Genomic DNA, 23,676 nt, shown 5'->3' on the forward strand with positions numbered 1-23,676 from the left:
TATGTGCTGGGCCCAGGCAAATAAAAATGAATCTGAGATCTTCTCTGCCCTGCGAATAACATTTCATTGTTTAATGATGTGTATTTGGGGGCAATACTGCAAACATAAATTTATTGTATCAAACATCGAGGACAGCCTTTTTTCAAAGCACAGTACTACGTGGGGAAAAGATAATAGGAGAAGGCATGATCCTCTTCTTCCAGGCTAGATGCAATCAAAATTCAGGAAAGTTAGTGGTAGCAGCCACAAGCAAGAAATAAAGTGTTATGAGAATTCAGAATTTATTCCTAATCTTAGATGAATCTGCAAGACTTCACCGAGGCAAAGGAAACCGATACAGGTCTTGAAGGATGAGAATAAGTTCACTCACTCATCCAGCCAGCATTTATCAAACCATTTCTAAGTACCCGGCACTATGGCAAGTATCTGAGATAAAAGAGGATATAGCTCTGCCCTTCAGGAGCTCATGGTCTAGTCCTGGAAAGACAGACGTGTAAGCAAATAATTATAATATAATAGATTTATAATATTAAAATATAATTAATATATTTGTTATACTGACATGATATGATGCTGACATGGTCTGATCTGATATATGATATAGTATATTATAACATAACATAATATAGTATAATATAGTTATTGAGGGTGGCCCTGATTCTACCTTAGCCTACAATCATGTGTATGTATGTGTGTGTGTGTGTGTGTGTGTGTGTATAGAAGGGGAACTTGGAAAGTCTTCCCAGAGAAGATATTAGAGCTAAGTCTTGAAGAAGAGTAGGACTTCAGCAAGTTGCCCTGGGATTGGGGCCACAGGAGCATTCTAGGTGAAGGAGGAAGGAAACCAACTTTCCTTAGGGAACTGCAAAGAAAGTGATTGTCTGGAGAATAACGTAAGGAGATGGGGAGTGAGATCTGGGAATGGGCACGAGAGTATGAATCACAATTTAGATGTGAAGGAGAAGAAGCTAAAATTCAGATGAAGGCCAGATCATGAAAGGCTGTGTACGAAGCCGCAGGGAGGCACTGAGGCGGCTGCAGTGAACTCAGTGGCTGAGCCTGCCATGGGTGAGCACGGGTCAACGTGCTGTAGTCTGGTCCATCTATGCCCCAACCTCAGCCATGCCTCATTCCCACTTCCAGCCAGCTATGCTGCAAATAGATGCCCTCAATTTCAGGAGCCGTGAAGCCAAAATCTATTGGTATTGTTTGAAATACTTTGGGAACATAACACTTCACCTCGTTCAGAAATGTTAGCTTCATCTTGAATATAAATGTTGTAATTTAGGTATGAAAATCAAGAGACATACAACAGGGCTGTATAGGTGGAAGCATTTTTTAAACTGATAAGAGATTTTTAAATTTTTGAGTAATATTCAGGAATAGTTTTCTCGACCTTGAGTTGCTTAGAATGTTAACTTCACCCATTCTTGGAACATTGGCATATTCGCCTCTATTTCATTTACTTGTTTAATTTACTAATGTCCTCTACTGGCAGAAGTATTATTGCAAATACTTTTGATTTTTCCCTTTCTACTGGAGTTTTTGAAAACCAAATAAAGAATTGGAGATAAAACTGAAAGTTGAAAGTTTTGTTTATTTCTCCACCGAGTTACCGGTAACCTAGGGAGCAGAGCGATGACAGCCCTTCCTGGTGAACTTCTGCGAGTTTGGTAAAGGATTATCTTTCCGCCTGCTTTCCAGGTCACCACTCTGACAGAAACACTGCTCAGGGAAACCAGTGTACGGTGAGAGCAATGTCATTTCGTCCAGAGTGATGAGTGTCACAAAGTATTTGATTAACTGGGAGGCCAAAGACAATTTAATTATTTGGTCAATATTGTACTAGGTTTTTCAGTCATTGCCCATTTTATTTTTAATTACTTTATTTTCCTATTCTCCCTGTCTACTCATCCAATGTCTTACGTACTTAAACTGTACATACTTAATGTACTTAAACTGTAAGATCAACTGTGAAGCTAGCCCAAAGATTAAATAATAGTTTATCAGAAACTTGTACTTAGCCTCATTCTGAGACATGTTGTTTGCAGTAAAAAAACGTCTTCAGAAAAAGAATCACTAATTAGACTTTTTTTAATCTCGCCAAATTTCTTTCAAATTGCTTCTTTTTTTTTTAGGGGAGGAAGATTGGCTCTGAGCTAACAACTGTTAACCTGTTGTCAATCTTCCTTTTTTTTTCTCCCCAAAGCCCCAGTACATAGTTGTAAGTCCTTCTAGTTCTTCTATGTGGGATGCCACCTCAGCATGCTTTGATGAGTGGTGTGTAGGTCTGAGCCCAGGATCTGAACTGGTGAACCCTGGGCCACTGAAGCAGAGCACACGAACTTAACCACTGTGCCACCGGCCTCCTCGAATTACTTTTTTATAAACCCACATCGAGACATGACAGCAGGATGGTGGACAAGAACTTCACAGGTTTTACAGTTTGAAGGAAAATGGGGGAAATGCCTCTGAGAGTGGATTTCATGAAAAGGACAGAATCGAAGCACAGATGTGTCTATTAGTCTTTATTGTTACTTTATTTCGTAATTTTGGATTAGTCATTAAAAATGCCAAAGGGGTCACATATTTTCTACAACAGAACAGAGTATTGTGTACAAGGTCCTGGTTTGCAGCTTTCCTGAGGAATGGAGCTCTGCAAACCTGTGGTCTGGGGACTTTCTCAGCTCAAGGCAACTAGCAGGAATTTTGCTTAAATCAGATCTTAGAATTGAACTCCCTAGTTCTTAGGTTGTCAATGTGTGTTAAAAAAAATACAGTATCTGTAAATTCCTAGGATGAAATAACAGGCCAATGAAGCAACATAAATTTCTGAATTTTCTACTGAGTAGCTGTTTTTTAATTATAATTAATATTAGTGCATTCTAGTGGTAGCAAGCCAAACAATACAGAAGCATAAGAAGAAAATGTTATAGTTTCTCCTGCTTCCAATCCCTTCCTTCCTTAGAACAACAGGTATCTTGTATAGATCCCTCTGTATCTTTTAAAACATGTCCTAGTACATTAGTCATCAGAGTTAGATATTCTTAACATGGCCATCATGATCCATAATGTAAAATTTCTATATAGTGCAGGGGTTTTCAATCACTTTTACAGCAGAACATTTTCTTTTCCCAAATTAAATCTTTCATGAAAATTATGGTACTTTCATGCTTAAAGGCTAGTCTCAGCTTAAATGTCACTTTCCCTGGGAAGTCATTTTTATTATGTGAACTGGATTTATAATTAATTCCTGAGGGATTGTTTTGGCTTTAATGCTGTAAGTTCCTAGAGGTGCAGAGAGTTACTATAATTCTATTTCAACAGTATTTAGCCCAAAGCCTGTGACATAATAAGGACTATCTGTGGTTTCTATTATGTAAAGATGGATAGATAGATAGATAGAGATAGACAGATCATGATGAATGAGTTCCTTCATTATTAACAGAAAACATTCTTAAGCACTATAAGAGCAGAGCCTTTACACAGTGCCTAGTAGATAAAAGTTGCCCAGAATTTGTGGAATGAAGAATAATGTCCCTCTAAACACTCCAAGTAGCTGTAGCGTTGTCTGGGGCACAATTTGAAAATCACTAGGTTAGCGGATAGGGCACCCACAAAGGAGGTAGGATATCTGCATTACAGGTTTGAGGTTTGTATAGCCTCTGCGCTTCGGTTATGATTTCCATTTCACTTGACTTACCTGGGGGCACTGACATCATTGGCCACGTGGCTTTCCCATTCTCTCCTGGTTCTCTGCTACAGCCCTGAGAGTCTCTCCTCACTCTCCTTCATGGAGGATGACCTCGAGGAATCCAGTATAGCTCTCTTCACCTTTCCATTGGACGTGCTCTTTTTTGAACAACCTTATCTACTTTGTGGTTTTAGTTAGTGGTGTGTTAGTGACATGTGGGTCCTTATTTCCAGAGCCCGTTATTCTCCTGAGCTCCAGAAGGTATTTCTAACTGCTGCCGGACAACCTCACTTTTATGTTTTCCAGATGCTTTATACTCTCAGATATATAACACTATCCTATCGTCTTCCATAATTGTGCTTCTTTTACTGTATTCTCTATCTTGGTTAATGGCATTGGTTGCTCAATCTAGGAAACTTAATCTTAAATGATTGTCATCTCCTTTACGTATCGGCAATTCCTGTTACTTTTACCTCTTAAATAGATCTCAAGCCCACTCCATATAATTTGTTCCCAAAGCCTCTGTGTTGGGTCAGAACCTCAAGGTCTCTCCCACATGGATTGTCTATCCTCTACAATGTTGATAAAATATTATCTTCTTAAAGCAGGAATATGAGCATTTCATTCCTCTACTTGAAAATATCAGTGACTCCCATTGCCTGATTCCTTGTAGCCCCAGCGAGACGTTTAGGTTCAGGAAGGAAATATTTGGGCATCTTTTCTGTTCATTTTTTTTTTCTTACGCAACATTTGATATTTACTAAAGAATGTGACATATATATAAGTTATAGAATATATTAATAAAAAGAATGCCTGGAACTCACTACGGACTTGGCCCAGAACATCGCCAGAGCTGTCTCACCTACCTTCGTTTTCACCTCTCCCCTCCCCCTGCTTCCACTGACCCATCCCCACCCAAGCTGAATTTTATTTTTTATAATTTCCTTAATTTTTCATAGGTTTGTGACATACGCATTTATTTAGAAATGGGATATTTAGTTTGTTCTTAAACTTTTGAAAAGTGGTACAAACTGTATTTGGTCTCTGTAACTTGCTTTTTAACTCAGTATTATGTTCTAAAGATGTAATCATAGTCTTGCACAAGGGCTGTACTTCCTTAATTTTTACTGAGAGAGAGTGTTTCATTGCGCAAATATACCCAAAATTTATTTATCCACTCTCTTGCTGGTGGATATTTGGATTCTCTCCAAGTTTAGCTGGTGTGGACAATCCTGCTATGGATAGTATTGTATACTTTCTTGGTGCACATGGACAACTTCCAGGGATAAACCCGGCAGTGGAACTATTGTATCATACAACAGGCAAATGCTCAGAACATAATATGTTAGCAGTTACATAGGCACACACTTTATTTTAAGATATATTAAAGATATTTTAAGGGTGAGTGCTCGAAACAATTTTTTTGGATAGGAGTGTGTGAGCAAAAATGTTTGGAGACCACTAGTTTATAGAATAAAATATCACTCCCGGACCTAGCTCCAAGTTCCATCTTTCACTTCCACTTTCCCTAAACAAGCCCCTTATGCTCCTGCTGCTGCAAGCTTCCACTGCGTGGATCACCAGGATAGTATTCATCAGGGTCATTAGTTGTTTATTTCAAATCAGTCTCCTCACTAGGACTTGGTGGTCAAGAGCAGAGTTGCAATCTCATTCATTTTTGTATCTCTAGGACCCAGCCCAGTGGTAGTACGTTGTAAGCAAAAAGTTAAATATTTATTGAATGAATGAAATGTAAAATGGTAGGAATACCATTTTAGATAGCTGCGAAGATAAAAGAAGTATCACAAGAAAATCCTGCCTACTCTGGGGGGAAATCATTATATAAACTCAAGGTATTAGTGTTTTATGATAGGATTTAATCAACAGTGTTCCACAGCCTGAATATCAAAATACATGTCTTAGTTTAGAATTAATCAAGAAAGCCAACATTCTATTTGCTCCTTATCTTCAGCTTAGATGCACTGGCACCACAGCAAAGCAATGAAAAATTCTCTTAGTCTCTAACCTACGTTCTCTTTTGTAATATTTGCAGCAGTAAGAGGTTATGTTAGAACAGAAGTGTAACTGGACTAGCAAGCAGACAGACCAAGATTTGTCTCAGTTCATTTGGCTAGGAGGTGACTTTGTACAAATCACTCAATTTCTTTGGTAATCTGTACGATAATTTAAAAGAACTATTGCTTATTAGCATATGTCAGGCACAGTGATATGCACTTTATAGGAATCATCTCATTTAATAACAGGTATAAATGCTATCCCTGTTTTACAGAAGTAGAAAATGAGGATCAGAAAGATTATACCACTTGCTCGAGGTCCTACAGACACAAGTCGCAAGTCATTATCAACCTTTTCTAGACCCTTCTTTTTCATCATTATGCTGTTCTACCTCGCCCTTGCTTCCTCCCAGGAGTTTTGAAAGGATCAAATGAGATAATCTATGTGAGAACATTCTATACTTTTTAATGCTTTACCCATTCAACAAATATTTATTTAGCACTTAGCAAATACCCTGTTCTGTAGTAGCCAGGAAAAAAAAATGATGATGAATTATATAGTCAGCAGCTGGAAGGTCTTGAAGTCTTGTAAAGGAGACACAAATACCCATAAATTACAGGAGCATGGTAGTAGCTACTTTTTCCACAGGGTGGAGGTCAGGGAAAACCTTACAGAGGAGATGCCATTGAACTCTAATATATTAAAAGATGACTGCGAGTTTTCTAGGCAGAGACTGTGTTAAAGGACATACAAGACGTGGGAACAGCAAGAGCAGAGACAGAGGAGGTGAAACGATATCTGGGAAACTGTAAGTCAGCCATGATGGCAGAAGTACAGGATGTGTAGCGGGAGGTAGAGTCAGAAAGAAGGATAAGTTGGAGCCAGATTATGAAAGACTTCAGAGTTTGGATTATTGTATTGGGCTAATGGGTATCAGAGAAACGTTTTAACTAGGCAAGTACTATGATGTTGACAATAAGAATGGTAATAATTGTAACTGATTTTTATAACAATAATGGATAATATTTACTGAACGCTTAATATGTGTCAGTAAGTACATTAATGCATGACTGATTTACTTGATCTTCACAGTTACCTATGGAGTAGGCTCTGTTTTTACTCTGTACACTCTGCTCTTAGCCACATTCCCACACTGTCACTACAGTGAGGGCTCTAGAATGTCAACACAGCAAGTTAAGTGAGGCCAATCCTATTGGTAGGGGAGAGGGGCCAGGAGACCAGCTGTTTTGGGGGGGGGGCGTTGTTTTGTTTTCTGAATTTGCATTTACATAGCAAACACATTATTTCTTCTTAATTTCTTTGGGATGGCTCGAGAGGACTCTGGTAGAGATAGGGAGGTTAAAGCCTCCCCCTCTAAAGCCCTCTTGGGGTGCCATCACTGCAAAGTGCTATGGAAGAAGAGGGTAGATTTCAGGGCATCGTTAGCGATTGTTAGGGCCAGCAGTACGTCAGCAAAGCTAATGGAGGACACCAAAGGTGTTGAGGTGGCAGCATAACATGGTTGGCCCAGAGACACAGCAGGCTTGCCAGCATGGACAAGCTCATTTATACTTGTGCCCTCGTGTCTTGAAATCACTGCTGACTACAGCTTTGCTTGAGAACAGATGCAGGATGCAATTGGTCACGCATTTCTCATGTCCACGAGAAGTCAGTGGGTAGTTTTAACTGCAGACATTTTACTGCTATTCCAAAGCAAACTACACCTTATGGGCAAAAGCAGCCTTGTTCCAGGTAGAAAAATATCCTGCCAGTGAGAAGCCATCCATTACATGTGCATGGCAGGGACACTGGGTGTGAGTTTGTCCTGCTGGGATTTCTAGCCTTACAGCTCCCCTTCTCTCTCCACACGTGGAACAAAGTGGACTAGATCCTATATTTAATAAATATCCTTTTTGACAGGCACAGGGGTATTCTCAGAGACCCAGAAACTCCCTCCAGGGAGATCTTCCGTCCAAATATTTACTTGGCTGGGGAAGAATCCAGAAATTTGGACAATGACTTGAACTTAAAGACTGGGCAGGGCCTGCCTGGTGGCGCAGCGGTTAAGTTTGCCTGTTCTACTTCGGCAGCCTGGGGTTCGCCAGTTCGGACCCCAGATGCAGACAGGGCACCTCTTGGCAAGCCACACTGTGGTAGGCATCCCACATATAAAGTGGAGGTAGATGGGCATGGATGTTAGCTCAGGGCCAGTCTTCCTCAGCAAAAAAAAAAAAAAAAAAAAAGAGTGGGATTGGTAGCAGATGTTAGCTCAGGGCTAAACTTCCTCAAAAAAAAAAAAGACTGGGCAGACCTTATTGCTTAGGGCTGCGTGATACTTATTGTTAGCAAGCAACCAGGTGCAACAGATGAAGACCCAGACTGGTTAGCAAAGAAATGGTTCTCTGAGGGTGGGCAACATGCTGATACATAGAGACACATACTCGTGACGCTTCCTCCTTTGTACAAACAGAGATGCACACGTGTTTTTCTGGATGTAGCCCTCTCTCTGCTACTGGAACATAAGCTCCTTGAGGGCAAAGACTTTCTGTTTTTTTCATCACCGGTACTTAGATTAGTTACTTACAACATAATAGATCCTTGGTAAATCTCTCTTTCACTCATTTTTCACACAAAAGAATGCTGAGCACCTATCATGTTTATTTACAATTTAAACGAATAAGTGAATGAGCGAGTGTATGAATAAAAAAGCAAATGTAGGACTTTAACAATAATAGCAGTGTGTGAAATTAAACTTTCCCACCTTCCGGAATAGTCTTATCTGTCACGGGTTCATCTGTAAGAGTTAGTCTTATACAGAACATGTACAGAATCAACAACATGCGAACGTTGTCAGGATTCCTGATTTCTCCTTTAGTGCTTCTTGTCCTTCCACAGCGAACCACGTTTAATGCTCAGTAGTCAAATATGAAGAACAGACGCCAAATGCAGGACCCCGGTTTGAGAAGAGGGAACGGAAACTATCGGTTACTTTGTTTTTAGGATGTGCTATGTTCTTTCACAAGTTATTTCACTTCATTCGTAAAATAACCATCTGAAGTCACGGTATCATTGCTGTTTTCTATCCATGAGGAAACTAAGTTCATACTTCTCTTAAGAAACAGAGGGAGCATTTTTTCTGTTCCTCTATGATCGCTCATATATGTGTCTTCCTCACTGGACTAGGGTTGTTGAAAAGGCTTTCTCAACCAAAACCCATCTCAATCCCCGGCTTTGTATCTGTTTCTAAAATTCTCATATTACCTATACTTTGGGCTATGGACATTGATACCATCTGTCAAATACAAACATAATCTTGGCGAGACAGAGGAAACCATAATTAATCATGAACACCTTGCTTCAATTTGGTTTCCGAGGTTTCTTTTAGCAACCGGAACCCTGAGAAAGTGAAATGCCGGTGGAAATTGTCTTGAAGCCTCTCCCCGTCACAGTCCGACTTTGAAGTGGAGTCCTGAACAGCTGAATTACAGGAGGGGGGAAATCTGCCAGTGGTCTGTTTCCTCCAGCCCATTGAGAAGGCTGTATTAAAATCATGAAGTTAACCTAAAGGCTAGAAAAGCGTGGATGATGAGCTTCGTCTGGGGTAGAAAGTGGGTCCTCAACCTCTACAGTTTCTCCAGAGACTCTTGGTCTGTTTCCTGAACATTCACCTTGTTTTGTCACTCATACTCTTTTGAAAAACTTGTGACAGTTTCTATGCACAACAGAGAAATTGACACAATTGTCAGAATTAATCAGGCCCCCAACTCTTAGCCCCAGGAATTGCCACAATCAACAGAGCCTCTACCAAGGACAAGGAGGTGACAGCGAGCCAGCCCTGCGCCAGCAAAGCCTGGGGCTCCTTCGTCACTTGTGAAGACACACCTCATCACCTTAGGTGGTGGAACTTAAAACTTTCTTTGAGAGGTTTGATGATTCCTTTGCGGCTGTAATAACAGGGTGTTCACTCTAACCCTCTGCGGTTCTTTTCCTTAAAAAGCCTTGGGCGTTATAAATGGAACTTCCTCTGCAACTTCTCTGGTTTCTAATTATTTTCCTCTCTACTGCACTGAGTATAAAAGAGTGTTGGGGCCGGCCCGGTGGGGCAGTGGTTAAGTTCGCACGGTCAGCTTCAGCGGCCCGGGGTTCACTGGTTCGGATCCCGGGTGCGGACACGGCACCGCTTGGCAAGCCATGCTGTGGTAGGCGTCCCACATACAAAGTAGAGGAAGATGGGCACGGATGTTAGCTCAGGGCCAGTCTTCCTCAGCAAAAAGAGGAAGATTGGCAGCAGCAGTTAGCTCAGGGCTAATCTTCCTCAAAAAAATAAAAAAGAAAAGAAAATAGTGTTTCCATTAAATGCAGACTCAGCAGGCAATAGCCATATCCCACGCTCATCTTCTTTTATCCCCCCCGCTATAAAAAAGTTCAAAATAAAAAATAAAGGATTTTTCTTCAGTAGAAGCAGAAATTAAAAATGTCTATTTGACTGCCTGCATTTTCATCACTGTGAATGATATGGTGGTAGAATGATTTGCTGCCTGAACTGAAATGATATCTAGCCACTTAAATATACACAAGTAGACATACAAGATAGGTGCTTAAAATCTAACTGGCATTCCACCTAGGTAAATACACTCTAGAAGATGTGTTTTCCACTCTCTGTGTTTACTGACCAGCTGTGTTCCGGGATTTCTCAGCTCCTGTCAGGTTACTGGAAGGGATGTTCTTTTGTGATGGGTTCCGAGAATTAGAAAAACAGCAAGGAACAGACTCTTTATTAGCATGACCCAAAAGACCGTCACCTAAATGTCCAAATTAGGGAAATTTCCTTTTAAGAAAGGGAAGAATTGGGAAAAGTATTCCTTTGTCACCATTTCAGAACTGAGGCTCTTTTTGGGTTGGGTTAGACCCCTGCATACTAACTTGCAGAGCGGAGTTGAGGCTGCGGCTCAGATTATTAGAGAAATAAACTGCTGTGGGCTTGGCAGCGGGGGAGAATGAGAAGAGGGATTTGGAACCCGTGCTGTACAGATGGCCTGCTTGAACAGAATGTCAATGTCATTCCAAATGAGCTCAGAGAGGAGCTCCAGCCTCTGGGGTATTTGTGATTCTCCTTCTTGCTGAAAACCAGAGCCTCTGTTTGTACCTCTGAATGTGTCCAAGAAACCATGCCTATTGCATCGATATGGATATTTTAGCCTTAAATGTAACAGCAAGTTGTCCTAATTCTCTGCTCCATTTTGCTTGGGCATTTGTATTGCATGTATCTGGTGTGTGGGGAGGTCTGCCTATATATTTGCTACCATCGTTCATTTCAGGAGCTGCAATGGGAAGTGTGCTACAAACTGGAAGGCTATTTCTTCAAGTTCAAAATCCAGCCACAGAATCAGCATGCTAGTGCTGCCAGAAGCTGCAGGATTGTCCATTCTAATGTTTTCCTGTCCTTGATGAGAGGGGAGAGGCCCAGAGTTTTGAAGGGACTTACCCCAAATATTACAGCAAGTTTAAGTCCAGCCAGGTCTGGGTTTGAGATTCCTGATTCTTAGTTCCCATGACTCAAGTCCAGAATGGACATTGCATTATCAAAGTACTTAAAATGCTCTAGAGAAAAGGTAAGTTCTTGTGTGGAAAAAAAGTGAACAGCTTCCAAATTAGATTGGCTTTGAGTTTTGGCAGAAATTGGCCAAATGAACAATTATATTTGAGGCTCTTAACAACCGCTAACACATTTGGGGACTGAGTAACTGTTAAGTTTATTCTGACTTTTAGCGATCGTTACCAAGTTGGCAGAAGATAATCAGGCTCTCCAGACTTCTAAACTGGTACAATCTGACCCCAAATTCTATGTTCTTAACCAGTACACTACATTTGTATCTTCTTCTGTTCCTTCTCGGTTATTTTATAAAAATAATCATCTCTGTTAAGGTCTTTGTAATTCTTAACCTGTATACTTCCTTTCCAAACTCTCCTTTCGTACATTTATTCATTAACTCATTTATCCAACAGGCACTGGGAAGTTATCACATACCAGGACACAGAGATGTATAAACAATTTCTCTCCTTGGAGGTCAGAGCGTAGTGAGGGGAACAGACATGGCAACAGAAAATGAAGATTCAAAACTCTGAGACTGAAGTGCACATACCTGTGAGAATCCTCTGCACAGTTCTGTGATCTCCTGCAGCAAGGCAGATTTCAATGTGCTGTTATGTAAATGCCTCTTACACTAAGCTTGTGAGGTAGGCAGACTAAACAGAGGTCCCAAAGAGGTTAAAATGACGTCAACAGATCTCAGGGACCATATCTGTCCTGTTCACCACTGTGACTTGTGCACGGGTTCCTGGCATACACTGGGAGCTCAACAGATTTTTTTTTGACCGAAAGGCTGAACCCAGCTAGTAAATGGCAAAATAGGGCCTTAAATTCAGGTGTCCTAATCTTGAGTTCAGTGATTATTCTGTTGCATCCATATTCAATGCCAGCTGGGAGCCTTACCTCTCTTTGCTCCTCAGAGCAATGGCTCTCGTCTACCTTGAGTCCCATCTACTTGAGATGAAGCAATCCAATTAATTAATGCTCATGAAGCTTTTGCCCAATATATCAACAAACTTAAAAACAGTCTCAGTTGAGGCAGAAGATGATTGATTCGCCAGGTATTGCACCTAGTTATGTAGGCAATTTTTATCCCTGGTTCCATCAGATCATATCAAAGAGCTAATCACACTGTTCCCTTGCAGAATGCCAACTTTGAGAGTCTTGTGGCAAGTTTATGAGAACAATGAGCAGCCAGAAATGTGACATTTTCTAGTGGCAAACAGCCATAAATTTGTTTCTGAAATGCCCATTTTGTTCATCATTAAATGATGGACATTATAAAAATAGTAGTTAGGATGATGTCAGTGATGACAATAATGAGGTTGATAATAACAAGAAAAATGGCTACCATTTATTGAGATCCAATGATGTTCCAGCCAGGTGCCAAATGATTTGCACGTGTTGTTTCAACCGAATCCTAACAATTCCGTGACATAGATAATATTATCAATTCCAGTTTACAGGTAACGGAGGCACAATGGCTTCCATTAACTCCAAATATTCAGTAAATACAATTCATTCTTAAAACAATGCGCCATCCTCTGTCTCCTTTACTCACAGCCTCATCTGCCTATTTTCCCTTCCACGCACACGTAATGTTAGATAGAATACAAGTGTGTCACCTGAGATAGAGGTCAAACCAGCAGTCAGTTAAACAAAATATTGAAGACCATGGAATACTTCCCAACTCATTCTATGAAGCTGGCATTACTCTGATATCACAACCAGAAAGCAACCTTACAAGAATACAAACTGTAGACCAATATCTCTCACAAACACAGACATCAAAATTATTTTAAAAGTGTTAGTCAATCTAATCCAATGATACACAAAAAAAGCATAACACATGATGACTAAGTGGCATTGTCCTAGAGAAAGAACGTGGCTTAACATTCAAAAATTCTTCAATGTAATTCATCATATCAATGAATGAAAGAAGAACGATATGATTATCTCGATACACGTAAAAAAAAATTTGAAAAAATCCAACATTCATTCCTGATAAAATCTCTCAGGGAACTTCCTTAATCTGATAAGCGGCGTCAATGAAATTCTGTAGCTGAGTGTTATACTTAGCAGTTCCTCCTAAGATAGAGAATGAGACAAAAATGTCTCTTTTGTATTCTACATTGTGCTGGAGACCCAGCCAGGGAAATAAGGCAAGAAAACACACCCGATAGAATGGCTAAAAACAAGGCGGATCAGACCACATGTTGCTGAGGATGTGGAGCAACTGGAACTCTCCTTCACTACTGATGGAAGTGTAAAATAGGACAACCACTTTGGAAAAAAGTTTGGCAGATTCTTAAAAAGTTAAATATCTTCTTACCATACGATCAGCCATTCTACTTGTAGTTATTTACCCAAGAGAAATAAAAGCATGTTTCGACCCAAAGACTGGTAGACAAATATTCATAGCAGCTATGTTCATAATAGCCATAAACTGGACTGGAAACACCTCAAAAGTCCATAATGGATAAGCAAATTGTGGCATATCCATACAATGAAATATTACTGAGTAATAAAAAGGAACAAGCTATTGATATATCCGAAAGTATGGATAAGCTTCAAAATAATTATAAATGGAGAAGCCAGGTAAAAAGTGCATACTCCATAATATCATTTGTATAAAATTCTAGAAAATGCAACCTACAATAATAGAAAGCAGATTGCTGGTTGACTGGGGATGGTGGTGGTCATGGATGGATGTGTTACAAAGGGACACAAAGAAACTTTTGTAGGGAGAAGTATATGTTCTATTTCCTGATTGCATGGTTTCATGGGTATATACATATGTCAAAAGTTATGAGATGTATATATAATTTGCGCAGTTGTATGTTGATTATACTTCAAAGAAACTATAAAAATAGAAAACAAAAACAAAAGAAGATAAAATTGAAGCTTTCTTCTCTCTCATGTTTCAGATTGAATGTACATAGGATAGGGCTGATGGGCAGCTCTGTGGTGTCTGGGACTCCAGACACTATCTTCTATCTTCTCGCTCTGAAATTCTCTACATGCAGCTTTCATCTTGTGAATTAAAAAAGCTGTTCCAGCTCCTTCCATTATGTCCACATGATAGCCACTGGGAAAGAGAGAAAAGAAGTGGAAGGCAAATCTTCTCTTTTAAGGGCATAAACTGGACTTTGACCACATCACTTCTGCTACCATCCCATTGACCTGAGCTACACGGCCACAACTTGCTAAGGGAGGCCAGGAGATTTAGTCTTTCAACTGTGTGATCATGTACCCAGCTAAAACTCAGACTGACCATTACTAAGGAAGGAGAGTCTAAAAGTCTCTATCTCCCATTACATAAACAACTTCTATGAAATTTCACTTGAACCAATTCAATAAATAAGCTATTGCTTATGTTACAGTTTTTAAAGATCATAGACTGGAGCGTTCTCTATTTCTTTTTTCTGCTGTAAGATGGAAAGAGCTGGGTGTTACACTGAGGAAGAAAGAAATGGTCTCCTGGATCCTGTAATGAGAGTTCAAAGCTGTGTGGATGTTGAGCACATGTAAAAATTGCCTACGATTTTATAGCATCTTGTAATTATGTTATCTCCTCAAGAACACCCAAAGTCACTAAAAGTTTGAGCTCTTTGATCCATGGCCAGCCAGATCTACCAATACTTCTTTGAGTCTGCACAATGTGTATAGATGTCAATGAAACATTAGAGCAATTTTTGATGTTACTATGATCTGTTTCCTGAGGAATGAATCTTTTCTTTGATCATGGTTATGAATATTTAGGATCATGAAAGCACTAAGAAATTTTATAGCTCTGCTACAAAAAGTAGGGGTCTGTTTTTCTCCCTGAAGGTTGCTTAATAAATGATGAAGGCAATCTGCTGAAAGTGAAAAATAACTATAAACGTTATTTATCTGAGGCCCTTTTATTCATTGTGCAATCAAAAACAAACAAAATTGTCATTTCCATTTAAGCTATCATACTATTTCCTCTCTGAGTTTTGCAGTTTCATTAAATCTAACCTCATCTAAACTTTTGATAAAACTGGCTAATACACTCCATTATACAGGGTCCTATTGCCCTCTCTCCCCTCCTCTGTACAATGTACTCAGTTTCTGCCATCCTACAATTCTTGTCTTCTCCTAGTTTATTTTTTCCCCTCCTTTCACAAAACTCACACCTCCACAAGTACGTACTTTGAATTCAAAGCTTAATATGTCCCATTTTAAGGGAGAGAAGATCAGGATGCAGAGAAGAAAAATATTTCTATAACTGTCACATGGATACTATCAGATTTCCAGAATGTAGGGAGAAAACACTCTTAAGATAATCTGTTCCCTTGGTCCCATAAGACTGTTTGATGTTATCAAAATAAGTGCTCTAAGTTTTGATTTGGAAACTAAGAATTGTCACTGTAATTATGGAGGGGGAAATTTCACAGGTGAGTATGACTGAGTATAAGAGAAAAGTCAGAAAATAGGTACTAAAAAAGGAATATAGTGAGTCACTCAAATATGAGATACCAATGTCTCTAATCCAGCTTGTTTGAATGTCTCTCTATGGTTATACTGGTCTGATATTTTGTTCAGGTTAAGCACGTTGGGTTTCAATCTAGAATGATAAATTTGACGTCCTCTTTTTGGTGGCTTTTGTGATAGTTAATTAGGATCCTGCTGGCAGTACATTGCTTAGAGACTTTTTTTAAACCAGTGCTTGTTTGATTTGTTTCTTCTGTTTTGTAAATGTCACCGCTGTGAGCACTCTCTGCAGAAAGGATAGTTGAAATATTTTTAAAACGTGAAAGTAGGTCTAGTGGTTTTAGATCATTGTATTTGCTTGGGCAAAGCTAATGTTCCGAGTTTTTGAGATATCATTTAAAGTCACAGTCAAATAGTTCCAGCCATCGTTCAGCATCCTGGTGTAACTGCTTGGACTAGAGGACGTGGCGCATGTGTTGGGAATGAGCTGACAGATCCCACAACTGTGACACTGTCAGTCAGCCATGTGGCTTTAGGCAAAACACAAGTGTCATTTAGAGTTTGGCAGCAGAAAAGTCAAATGAGATCATTTTGAGCGTGGTCTATTCCTTTGGATTAAAACTGCAGACGTTCATTTTCCTAGAGAAATGCCTTCTTTTCACTGTTTTCAGTTCCTTGCAAGATCAATAAGGTCATGATCATGTTGAAATTGTTATTTATTAGCACTTATTGACAACCATCATAGGTAGCAATTACTGAGTGCATGCTAAAATGCTAGGCAATATGCAATAGCTTTACAGGAATTATCTCAAATGAACCTCACAGTAATTCTGTGAAGCTTGGACTGTTACAATCTGTGTTTACAGATGAAGACATTGAGCTCAGTTGGTAAGCGGTGAAGCGGGCACTTCAGTTCAGTCCTCTGATTTGTAATGAATATATTTCCACCCAAGCCCTCTGCAATAAATAAGAATGATGAAAACTAATATTCCTTACAGGAATTCTTCTTTAACTTGAAATATTTTCTTTTCCCTCTTTGTAATGCCCTATGTGACACACACGGCATTCAAAGCTATTTTAAAAAGCTTACCGTAAAAACGTCTTTGCCCAGTAGCTATTGTTGGCCTGAATATCTTACTTCACTTGTGAATTAATGTATTACAGACCATCTGATAGCAGTCTCTTCCTAGCTTCATTTCCTGCCAACTCTGCACATTAGACCGTATACAGTTGCCCAGCATCCTCTGAGCTCTCACACTTCTGGACCTTCAAATATGCTTCTGCAGGGAGTGACTTCCTCCTGCATTTACCCATACATTAGGACATTTTATGGGGCCTTCTGAGACTCTTCCAGGCAGAGTGAATTGCTCCTTCCTCTGTGTTCCCATGTCAATGCATATATATCTTGATTACACAATATCTTTGGCATAGCTTTTTGAAAGAGTAACGTATACTTATGTTAAAGAATTAAAACACTAAAAAATGGTTTACAGTGTAAAGTATGTCTCCCTCTATGCTTGACACACAGGCCTCTTCTAAGGCAACAGGTGTTCTCGTGATAGTTAACACACACAGAAACATGGATGTACACACAGCTCCTGGGTTTTGCAAGACTGAAAGCCTATCTAAAACCATAGTGTTCTGCACTTTGCTTTCTTCACTTAATAATTTCTTGGACTTCTGTCTATATTAGTACAGAAACATTATTTTTAATAGCTCTAGATATTTTAATATGACATAGCAAAATTTCCTTAACCATCCTCCTATGATGGACATTTGGACTGTTTTTAGCTGTTACAAACAGCGCTGCCATAACTAGCCTTGTGTTTATAGAGAGCAGATAAGAGGATGGACCCTGAAGTCAGATTTCCTGGGTTTGAACCTTAGCTCTGTACTACTAGCTCTTATAGTTTTAATCAGGTTATTTAATCTCTGTATGCCCCAGTTTCCTGTCATGTAAAATGGGGATTTGACAGTAATGCCATTCGATTTTTCTGCGGATTGAGTGAATTACTACAAGGAGGGAACTTTAACGCCTAGTATATAGTCAGCACTTAACTGTGTTTACTACTGTTATCATAAAGATCATATGTCTTTGGGCACATGTCTGAGTATATATTCAGGATGAATTCCTGGAAGTAGAATTCTTGGGGCTAGGGGTAAGTGCATTTAGAATTTTTATAGATACACACCTTAATTGGGTTCCTTTAGAAGTAGACCCGGAAACAAGGATCCAAATTCAAATAGTTAATTTAGGTGGTGAAGGAACCCAATAGGGGCATGGAAAAGTGAGACAGGGAAGGAAAAGTAGCCAATAATGGGTGTACTCATGCATCAGTTACTGGTTTGGGTGCCTAAGGCTCCATCCTGAGGAAACTCTAGGAGCCAGTATTGATGCAAGCTCAGAGACATCCCACTCAGGGGCTGAGGGAGCCAGGCTATTTGTGCACTGACTCCTGTCCTGTCAGGTTGATCACAGTCTGAGGGCCGTGTATGATCCTGGGAGCATGGTATCCAAGGGCAGGACAGTGGGAAGGCTCTGCCTTGGGTTTGGCAATAATGAGACTGCATGTAGATCTTTTTAAAAGAGTAACAAAATAGACTAAAAGTCACTCTGCTTTTATCATCATGATGTGCTGGGAATTCTCTGTAACCTCGGTTATAGAATATTCCTCCCCCGCTTGCTCACCTGTATTCTACTGCCTGAGAGGTGTTAATTCCCCAACACTTCCGACCTGTTTCACTGGCAGGTAAAGTGGGTTTCATTGGCCAGAGAAGGAAAGAAATGCAGTGCTGGCAGCTGGAAGCCTGACGAGCATGAACTGAAGGGCAGGGGGGAGAGGATATGGTCAATGTACCAAGAGCACCTGCTACAGTTGATCCTGCCCCACTCAGACCATCTGCGCAAGCTCATACCATTTGTGTTGTTTGAAGTTCTGCCCCTAGTAGTGAGGATTTCCCCTCACTACATCTTTCGTCACCAGCCCTGAGTGGAGCCGTGTTACATAAGCAGTCTATTTTCAGCTCACATGAATATTGAGCCAACCCATCTGTGAATCAGACCTGGGTTTTATTGTCCTCTGACAACTACTTGTAGGAACTCTTCATGAAGCCATAGGCATGACATGAGGGAGAGACGCTGGTTTAACAAGTTAGGTCATATGAAGGGCTGGGCTGCCAGTTCATGTAATCTAGTTGTTCCCTCTGATGTGCTCAGGCTTGATCACGAATGTACTGTTCATTGTATGACGGGTTATTACTGTGCCACTCAACCTGATGAGTTGGAGGATCTACCAATAACTAGCTCAGGATAAGCAGCTCTGGTGACACAGTCACTTGAGTTTGCACCATCAGCCTCAGTTTCTACCAGGTCCAGGAGCAAACTGAGAGCTGTTTTTTGAATGATAAACAGTTCTTTGAAACTTTCTGGCTTTCACATTGTGTCCTGATTAATAGTTGAGCCTGTCATTTTTTTTCCCTCAGTAAACCTATGACACTAACAGCAACTAGCCAACTCCACTGTCCTTGTCATCCCCATTATGCCCTTATCTCTCATATTCTAAATATATGGCATGAAGCAGTGCATGCCCTCCGTCCTGTATTTGAACACACTGCAGTAGGCGATGATGAATTTTGGAAATAAGGCCAGGATACACTGAAATGTAGGGGGCACGAGGATGTAGGCAGGGTGCCAACAGCTTCTGCTAAAACATCACTAAATTATCTTCCAAAGAACACATTTCACTTTACATTCCCCCAAACAATATGTGAGATGGCTGTTTTTATGCATCCTTACTGTCTCAGTATATTAGCAAATGTTCGCTCTTTGTTCATCTGATAGGCTTTTAAAAGTGGTTCTTTATTGTTGTTTTATGTACATTTCTTTATTGTGAAGTTACATCTCTTTTCACACATATGAAAACAAGCGATAGCTCTCTCACTATAAAAAATTGATTGGCAATCCCTTTTTGCATGCTTTGCCCATTTTTCTGTCTGGTTGTTGGTCTTTTTTTCCAAAGATTTGTCAAAATTCTCTCTATACTAGGGAAACTAGCCTTTTGTCAAATGACTTGTAAATTCTGTCCCATTTTCGTATTTGTCCTTTTTTTGTTGTTTGTGGTATTTTTTGTTTTCCTGAAGAATTTTCCTTTTATACAGCCATGTGTTTTAATCTTTTCTTTAATGCTTCTGTGTTTAATTACTTGCTTGTAAAGATATCCCCGTTTCTAAAATTATAAAAATAATTCTCCTCTGTTTTCCTCTATTTATTTTAATTGTTGTATTTTAACTATTTATTCATGCTATTATCTCTCTTTCTCAACTTTAACATCCTGAAAAGCAAATTTCCAGGACGCGGTTTTCTCCCTTCCTTCCTTCCTATCTTATATATCTTTCTAACGTCAATACGTACCAAAGTCCCTGGTGTAGAGTAGGTACTCAACCAATTCTTGCTTACTCCAACAATGAACAAATTACATGGTCTTATCTGTTTTTTTAAAATAAATTTTATTTTTTTAGAACAGTTCTAGATTTACCAAAAAAGACTGAAGATGATACAGAGAGTTTCCATATTCCCCACACTCAGTTTCCCCTGTTATTAATATCTTTTTATTGTCATTTGTTACAATTAATGAGCAAATATTGATGTGCTATAATTCACTGAAGTCTAGACTTACGTTCAGATTTCCTTTGTGTTTATCTTGTGCCCTTTTTCCGTTCCAGTATGCTGTCTAGCATGTCACGTCATGTTTAGTCATCATTTCCCCTTGAGCTCCTTTTGACTGTGACAGCTTCTCAAAATGTTTCTTGTTTCTGATGACCTTGACAGTTTTGAGGGGTACTGGTCAGGTGTTTTGTTGAATGTCGCTCTATTAGGAATTGTCTGATGTTTTTCTCATGATTAGACTGGGATTACGGGTTTCTGGGAGAAAGACCACAGAAGTAAAATGCTATTTTCATCCCCTCATAGCAAGAGCACATACTATCAACATAATTTACCACTGTTGATGTTGACCTTGATCAGCTGGCTGAGGTAGCGTTTGTCATACTTTTCTACTCTTTGTGATGGCTACTTTTATGCATCAACTTGACTGGGCTAAGGGATGCCCTGACAGCTGGTAAAACATTTTTATTTCTGAGTGTGTCTGGGAGGGTGCTTCCAGAAGAGGTCAGTATTTGAATCGTTAGACTGAGTAAAGAAGATCTGCCCTTGCCTATGAGGGTGGGCATTATCCAATCCATTGAGGCCCCAAATAGAAGAAAATGGCAGAGGAAGGGCAAATACTCTCTCTCTTCTTGAGCTGGGACATCCATCTTCTCCTGCCCTAGGACATCAGAGTTCCTGATTCTTGGGCCTTTGGGCTCTGGGGCTTATCCCAGCAGCTCCCAGTTCTCAGGTTTTTGGCCTCAGACTGGTAGCTACACCATCAGCTACCCTGGTTCTCAGGCCTTCAGCCTTGGACTGAATTATACCATTGGCTTTCCTCGTTCTCCAGCTTGCAGATGGCAGATCATGGGACTTCTTGGCCTTCATAACCACGTGAGCCAATTCCTGTAATAAATCTCCTCTTACATATCTCTGTGTATCCTATTTGTCCTGTTTCTCTGGAGAACCCTGATGAAAACCCTTTCCCCTGTTTCCATACTGCATTCTTTGGGAGGAAGTTGCTATGCACAACCACACTTAAGGAGTGGGGAGTTGGCTCTACCTCCTTGAGGACAGAGGACCTATATAAACTATTTGGAATCCTTCTGCATGGGAGATTTGTTTGTTCTCCATTTTTTTATTTATTCATTCATTTATTTATATCAATATGGACTCATGGATAGTCATTTTATACTTTAGGTTATAGTCCGGTATGATTTTATTTATTTTGCTACTCATAATGTTCCTTCTTTGGCCATTGAGAACTCTTTCTTGTGGCTGCCATGTCCCTTTGACATATCTCCATGATTGTGTGTTTTGGTTTGTTTTTTACACTTCCTTACCTTTTGGCGCTCCAAGATGCTTTAGGCTTGTCTTGTATATTTCCCGCCCGAGTCCATGAATCAGCCATTTCGCCAAGGAGCTCTGGTTCCTTTTATAGGAGAACAGTATTAGGAACCATGATTGGATCACTAGATATTCCTCTTACTACTGGAGTTGGATTTACTTTTTTGTTTGTTTGCTTTTTGTTTTTGGGTTTTTTTTTTTTTTGAGGAAGACTGGCCCTGAGCTAACATCCATGCCCATCTTCCTCTACTTTATATGTGGGACGCCTACCACAGCATGGCTTGACAAGTGGTGCCATGTCCACACCCGGGATCCGAACCGGCAAACCCCGGGCTGCCGAAGAGGAACACGCACACTTAACCACTGTGCCACTGGGCTGGCCCCATGGATTTACTTTTTAAGCATATAGACAAAACCAATGAAATATGGTTTATTTAATAAACAAGTTTTTAATGCAATTCACAACACACTGACCTGTGCTCAAATGATGAGTCTAGTCTGACAGGTATAACCTCTGGCAATCAATATTCCTCAAACAATTTTAAATAAACTCAAGTATCCTCTTCTTAGCTATAATTACAAATTAAAAGCGTGCATCCTCAAGGTTGGTAAAATACAACCAATTATGTATATGATGTAGAGTGTAGAGATTAGAGCTTTGTAAGTCTGTGTCAAACTGATTGTATATTTCTAAGAAAAAAGAAGCACATTTCTCAGATTCAGCTGCCCCGATTCTTTCAGACTAGAGAATGAAGATAAAAATGCCAGTTTGGAGCCTGAAATGTCCTGTAGGGTGGAGAAGATTTTTCACAACTAAAATAAAAATAACAACAAAAGCTACGACTATCATCCCATCTTATTACCAAACTTTGAACATCTCCATTACTGTGAACAGAGTGACTTTTGGTCGTTACAGCTGACCTAACATTCAATGACCATCAATGTCCTTGACAATAAAAATGCTGTCTTATGACTCTAATCTAATCCACCTTGCTAAGCATAGGAACACTTGACACTTTCCTAGGGCATTGATTAATGAGAAAACACTTGGTTTCACAGTTGACGGGAATTATTATGAGCTCTGGGAACCTATTAGTTTTATAAGAAACCAGTTCTGCATGATGATTGCATTTATTGGTGTCTGCATTCATAACACAAGAGCCACATCTCTATATGACTGCCCTTCAAATTGAGAAAATGCAACTTGGGGCTAATTTTTAGCATGTCATGCATGTCATGTGGTAAATGCAACCCTCCTTCCCTTCTTCCCTTTTGCCTCCCATGACGTTAGTGGTGTAAGAGGCATGGGGAAGTCAAACTAACCTGAGCTGACTATCCCATTTGTACATACATTTAATTTAATTCTTATAAAAGCATTAAAAGCTAAATGTTTTGAGTTGAGGAAACAGAGATTTGGAGAGGTTAAGTAACTTGCTCAAGGTCACACAATTTGTAAAGTAGCAATTATGGAATTTATGCCCAGGTCAATGTGATGCCAAAATTTACCTTTTCTCACTCCAACGGAGGTTCTCAAAATCAGCAGCTTGCATAAGAATAATTTAAGATGATTTTAAAAAGTAATGATGCCTGAGGCCCATTCTAAGAGATTCTGATTTAATCATTCTCGGGAAGAATCTAGGCATGAGCAAGTTTTAAAAGTTCCTCAGGTGATACTAAAGCACAGTCAGGTCCGAATCAGAGCACCACGCCACTCCGCTTTCACATTTATACCCTGATAATTATAATGAACATTCATGCAGTGTCCCCATAGTTTTCAAAGTTGTTGTTTTTTAAAAGGATAGTTCATTTAATCCATAAACTAACCCAATTAGAGATTATTATGCCTATTTTATAGACTAGGAAACAGAGATTTAAGGTGTTTAAAAATCTTACTCAGTATTGGAGTGATACTCTCTATAGAAAAGT

At 39.7% G+C, this 23,676-nt stretch overlaps 1 protein-coding gene and 1 long non-coding RNA gene across 6 annotated transcripts in view; one reads left to right on the forward strand and one right to left on the reverse strand.

The window, feature by feature from the left end:
- Nucleotides 1–23,676, forward strand: part of PTGER3 (prostaglandin E receptor 3) — a 245,129-nt gene that overhangs the window by 106,597 nt on the left and 114,856 nt on the right. The gene's annotated exons all lie outside the window — the stretch shown is intronic.
- The window catches only part of LOC139079158 (uncharacterized), a 73,685-nt gene continuing 70,256 nt past the window's right edge, over nt 20,248–23,676 (reverse strand). The window contains exons 4-5 of the long non-coding RNA XR_011532507.1: nt 21,747–21,835; nt 20,248–20,679 (exon numbers count right to left, since the gene is read on the reverse strand). This is a non-coding gene — a long non-coding RNA (uncharacterized lncRNA). The remainder of the gene's footprint in view (nt 20,680–21,746; nt 21,836–23,676) is intronic.

This window comes from Equus przewalskii, chromosome 24 (genome assembly GCF_037783145.1).
Source record: "Equus przewalskii isolate Varuska chromosome 24, EquPr2, whole genome shotgun sequence".
NCBI classification, from domain to species: domain Eukaryota; kingdom Metazoa; phylum Chordata; class Mammalia; order Perissodactyla; family Equidae; genus Equus; species Equus przewalskii.